Below are 6,000 nucleotides of genomic sequence, written 5' to 3'. Positions count from 1 at the left end.
ATTCCGCTGAGATAACCATACACTGAAGCCCCATTTTCCACGCTTAATAAATAAAATAAATTGACCCAATGAGAAGACAAAATGTCATCTAGATATTATTTTCCATACTCACACATCCATATACCGTTTCGTACCCGTTCCCTGTCTGCTGGCGCACACAGCCTCCTCTCGAGTAAAGGGCGTGGGTGGCGTAGTTGTAGAGTGTGACTTAATCGATGAGGCGGACTTGTTCGGCGCAATGAATCCGATTTGAATCCGGCGCATAAGTCCGCCACCATACAAATCCTCTTTCTCCTCCTCCTGATCGAATTCTTCGGAGCTCGCTTAATCCATACGGCGGGCGGCGACGAATTGCCGGCGATCTCGTACTCCGTGCTCGCCTCGATCTTCCTGAAACTATACAGATTGATCGGTTCCCTCCTAATCCTGAATTCGCTGGAGGGTTTTAGGCCGGGATATCTCGCAGCTATACTGGTGCCTGGGTTTCCATGTTGCCGTGAATCGATGCGAAGATCTACGGAGGCAGTTCTTGTTTGAGCGAATTTTGTGTTTCCTCGGGCTCCGGCATCTGAGCTTGGTCAGTTGGGATAGAAAGCTAAAGTGTTCTTGGAATTCATCGTGAAAGAACTGGATTTGATGGAGTCGGCGGCTAGTTGTCGAGTATATCTCTCTTCTGTCGCTCTTTCTGAACGTATTTCTGTTTTGTTTTGTTTTATTACCTTTGGGTGACGGGTGGGATCAATGAGTGTTGGTTGTTAGATCGATAATGAGAGGAAAGATGTGTTTGCTGTCAAATTGGAGAGAAATTTGGTATTTTGGTGGAAATTCATTGTGCTAAGGACGGAAGAGTCACTTCCATTTCTTCCTTTTGCTAGTTAAATGATCAAGCCGACTTATGAGGTACCTGCTTGTGAACAAAAGTAGATTTAGTGATAACTGTGAGTAATTCATTATGTCATAGATTATGAACTAAAATAGCAGTTGGTACCTGCTTGAGATATTCCGGTTATCATGTGTTCCTTCTTGCCATAAGATTGCCAATTAAAGTATGTTGTCTCAAATGCTATCAGAGCACCATAATTAAGCTTGTACATGATGGTCTAGGAAGGTAGAAGATTCTTCAGACGAGCTACAGGCCGCTATATTTTTCAGTTGAGGCACACAGAGTCCTGATTCCAACGTGAGGTTGTGGGAGATCCATTTATCTTTCTATCTCATACACTATCTATCATATGTAGAATGCACTCTTTTCTTGTCAATCCTGACATTCAGTAGCAGTAGAAGAAAGTTGTTGGACTCAGTCAATTCACATGAATTGGTTTTAGGAGAATGATGCATACTCTTGCAAGATATATTTTCTAGATTTAATAATGTATGGTAATAATGATACAATGTGTCTATTACCTTCATGAATATTTATTTCCTTTTTCTAGATAGCAAAATTTTACATATAGGCGTAATTGTAAATAATTCAGTATGGTATGATTTATGAATCAAATTTTTATTTGGTAGATTCTCATGATCATCTGCTTACCTTATTTTCTCTCTTGCCAAGAGATTGCTGATTGAGGCACGTGGCTATGTCCTGCATCAGTTAGTTTTGAAAGTAATAACCTGGTTGTACTTTTAATTCAACTAACATTCAAAAAACAATAAGGATAGTGCAGGACTGTCTATGCTAATGAATCATTTGGGTTTTAAGAGACAATTATCTAGTCTGCACTTGATTGTGGCTGTCAGTTTCCTGGGATAAATCACCACATTTAATTTTCCTCACCTCATAGCTACCTCAACAGAATCTATAAGCAGACATGGATGTCAAGATACTTGAGTTTATGGACATGCTTAATGCTGTTACAACCTACAAGCTGATTTTGAATAGGTTCCTGAATCACCCGTTTTGAAAAGTTCACAATAATAAGTGGGCTATACAAAAAGAGAAGAAAAAAAAACTCAAAAGAGGTTTTTGTCAACATATAAATTCTCAAATGATGAGTTCAAGTTGTAGAAAACCATGACCAATAATGCTACGTTCATGCAAACCAACTTAATTTGGTCAAATGAATGAGGACCAACTTAAAATCGGATTTCCTTTATTCCATTTGTATTTCTGTTCTATTTAACTGAGTTTGTTGTAACAAACATAATGACATAATTAGCACATTCCTTAGGTGCTACTGATAAACCTGATACATCATTTTTGATAGCTCTATATGTATAGATATAATAGTAAAAATTTGGGGATGCATGAGTTGAAGAACATGCTTTTTGTTTTCCTCTGTGTAATTATGCACACAGACTATCTTGCAGTATAATGGATGTTTTTCTTGTCAGATTTTAATGCCTTTGCCAATTTATCTCATCAGGAAAAGTTGACATACTTTAGAATAAAAGAGCTCAAGGATGTCCTGACCCAACTTGGTCTTGCCAAGCAAGGGAAAAAGCAGGTTAGTCAGTTTTTTCTATTCTCTTTTTATATAGGCCAGCAAGAAAGTTATTTTAATCCAAATGGCATAATTGCTGCAGTTTGGTACACTGATGAAATAACCGCCTCATGATTGCAACCAAAGGCCTACTACATGTTTAACTTCATCTCTCTTCCTCACTTGACATGGCCTTCTCTCCTCACATTTGACATTCTTAATTTGTTGATGTTTTGTTCTTTAAGAGTATTTTTATTAGTAAAGTTCAATTTCAAGCATAAGAACTAAATTTGCATTTGAACTTTTATGTTCTGTGTGGAACTATGTGATATTTCTGACGCAGAAAAGAAATCTTTGGGTGCGACGTTAGAATAGAGGTTGTAGAGAAAGCATAGGAAGAGGGGGATTCGCCAACGAAGAGGAACCATCTCTAGGTTTAAATGAAAATAATTTTTTATTCAAATCAAAACCAAACTCAACATATTTTTACAAGAGCCCTAACCCTTGTTTGAATAACATAAGAAATAAGAAAAAGTTGCAATAGAAAAAAAGAAAAAATAAAAGAAAACTACTCCTAAAAAAAAGGAGAGATAAAATCTAAACTAACTTTTAGAAAAAAAAACTAATCCTAAAAATTTAAAATAAATAAAAGAAAAGGTTGAAGTACCAAATATAGAGTTTGGCAGTTTGTGTGAATCATAGTGCCGCAACATGCTCATGCCCGTGGGCACAACCGTGCCTAGGAATACGTTTAAGCCATGTTCCCATTTGGAAGGGCCTCTTTGCTCTATCAAAAGATAGTGTAACACGCCCAAGAGAGCACAAGTTGGCCATCTTCCTTGTCGGTAGTCTCGATCGTCCTTCTTCAAGACCCAAAAGAGAGGCTGGTAACCTCGTTTTTTTCTCGTCACAGCTTGAAGGGGAACATAGTCATATCGGAGGACATAAATTAGTCGTGTTGCTGGATGCTCCTACATTAGATGCCTCAGGTTAAAATAGCTCGTCCTCTAGTTCAAGGTAGTATCTGCAAGATCAAAAGTCCTCGAGTGCTGGTAAATCAAAAGTCATCTCGTAAATGGTAGAATGGGAAGAAGATCCTATGACATTAACTTGGCCAAATTTATGGGCGGTTGCTATACATATGATGGAACATGCATTGCATCCTTAGATAATCTGCCATCTGGAATCTCATGAATGACTAAAATCTCACAATCATCACCATGAAGTACCTTGTTATATACTGACTTGCTAGTTGACTTGGTCTCGTCTTTATTGAAAATTGGATCACCGACTATTTTGATCTTGTCGTCCAGATCTTTCTCAAGAAAAGTTTTATCCAAATTAAAATTAAAAAACTTATGACCTTTAAGATCTCGGACACTATGATCACATTGTGAGACTTCCTAGTCGGAACTTGCCCGTCACGACTTGAATGACGTATCTCACGATCTTCAAGATCTTGCATCGTTAGACGCTAGGATAACTCCGTAACTTGTCTCTATAGATCTTCAAGTATTTCGTCTTTGGTGCTATGATCACGATGTGATGCTTCTTCTGTTGGAACTTGCCTATTACAACCTTGATCATGACCACGACAACCATTGATGGGATCTAAGACTCTGATACCAACTGACATAGGGAAGAAATCTTCAGGTGCAACATTTGAATAGATGTTGTAGAGAAAACGTAGGAAGAGGGGGATTCACCAACGAAGAGGAACCACCACTAGGTTTAAAAGGAAATAATTTTTTATTCAAATTAAAATCAAACTCGACATATTTTTGCAAGAGCTTTAACCCTTGTTTAAATAGCTTAAGAAATAAGAAAAAGTTGCAACAGAAAAAAGAAAAAATAAAAGAAAACTAATCCTAAAAAAAAGATAAAATCTAAACTAACTTTTAAAAAAGAAAACTAATCCTAAAAATTTAAAACAAATAAAAGAAAAACTTAAAATACCAAATCTAGAGTTTTGGTGACCTAGTTTGTGTGAACCATAATGTCGCAACACAACCATGCCCTTGGGCATGACTGTGCCTAAGAAGGCTGTGTTTCCTTTTAGAAGGGCCTCTTTGCTCTGTCAAAGACAGAGTGTAACATGCCTATGCCACAGGTACGAGCTGTCGTGTCAACCACTAGAAAGATGATTCTGCCTCGTCTGGACTCCGAATAGAGCGCAATGGCGTCAGGAGGCCATGGGTTGGTCATCTTCCTTATTGGTAGTCTCCATCGTCCTTCTTCAAGACCTAAAAGAGAGGCTAGTAGCCTCGTTTTCTTCTTGTCACAGCTCGAAGGGGAACATAGCCGTATTGGAGGACATAAATTGGTCGTGATTCTTCATCAATTTCTCATTAAAATTGTACAACATACTTATTTTTGAACATCTCATATTCAAATGGTTCACATAAAATAGTTTTTCTTCTATGATCAGCCATTCTGCATTTGAATTTTAAGTTGTTATCTAAGTTGCAATCTTTTTGTCGTTCACTTTTATTGGCTTCTCTAGATGGCTTTGCCTGATCTTTGATCTACTTATATCATGCAGGAACTAATGGACAGAATTTTGGCTCTCCTTGGAGATAATCAGGGTATTAAATTTGGTTAACTTTGTTTGCTATTTTCATCACTTCATTTGGAAGCACCATTAGAATCACTTCCCATGCCTGCACTTTAGTATGTAGACCTCGTTGAAAAAGAAATGTAGTTTGTCACTCTCTCTCAGTTTGGCTAAACTTTTTGTCTCACTGAATTCATTTCTGTTTAATTTTTTGAGTTAGTTGGCATTGATAAATTGATATTCAGTTTTACATTTGTTTGCCTCATTTTCCTTATTGATAAACCATATTTTGCAACCAGAGGATAGTTTATCTTCTCAACATGAATTTTAAATTAGGTTATATCATGTCAATTTGCATCTGGTTATTTTCATAGCGTTTTTTGTTTTTTTCCCTCTATATCTAAGCTGGGTATTATTTAGATTCTAAAATCAAAATATGGAGTGTCCATCATCTGATAAGTTGGAATCAGTAATATAGTAATTCCATTCTTTTGATGGCATCTTTGTTTTTTTAAAACATTATAAATATTTTTTGCTTCCAGTCATTAATTGAAGCCAAGCTCAATGCCAGCTTCCTGACTGTTGTGTAGTGTTGGGAACTTCAAGTGCTTCAGTGAGTTAAGATGACTAACAAGATCTTATGTATTTGTTTCTTTCAACTTGTCAATTTAAATACTTCAAATTTTTTTTTATAAAAATAAAAATTGCACTTTATACAATGTTGAGTGATGACACTTGTGATTTTCCTCTATCTTATTTCAAGGTACCTTGAAGCTGAACCGTGTGTCGTCCATTTACCTATGCACTAATATGTCCATTTACCTATGCACTAATATGCACGCACTTGCCTCCATTCATTTACTATTTCTTTGATATACATACTGACCAAGAGTGGATTTGAATCTTTCTGTGCAGTTCCGAAACCAGTTTGGGGGAGGAGAAATATGAGTACAGATGTTGTAGTTAAAATAATTGAAGATACATATAGGTGATTATAGCTTCAGTTGTTTCTTACCTTTCACC

The 6,000-nt window shown here is 36.8% G+C and overlaps 1 pseudogene; it reads left to right on the top strand.

The window, feature by feature from the left end:
- Window positions 1-280: 280 nt before the first annotated feature.
- The window catches only part of LOC121997447, a 30,708-nt pseudogene continuing 24,988 nt past the window's right edge, over window positions 281-6,000 (top strand).

The sequence above is a fragment of the Zingiber officinale genome, chromosome 6A (genome assembly GCF_018446385.1).
Source record: "Zingiber officinale cultivar Zhangliang chromosome 6A, Zo_v1.1, whole genome shotgun sequence".
NCBI classification, from domain to species: domain Eukaryota; kingdom Viridiplantae; phylum Streptophyta; class Magnoliopsida; order Zingiberales; family Zingiberaceae; genus Zingiber; species Zingiber officinale.
Note: the sequence above shows the minus strand (reverse complement) of the source record. Positions and strands in the feature narration are given on the sequence as shown.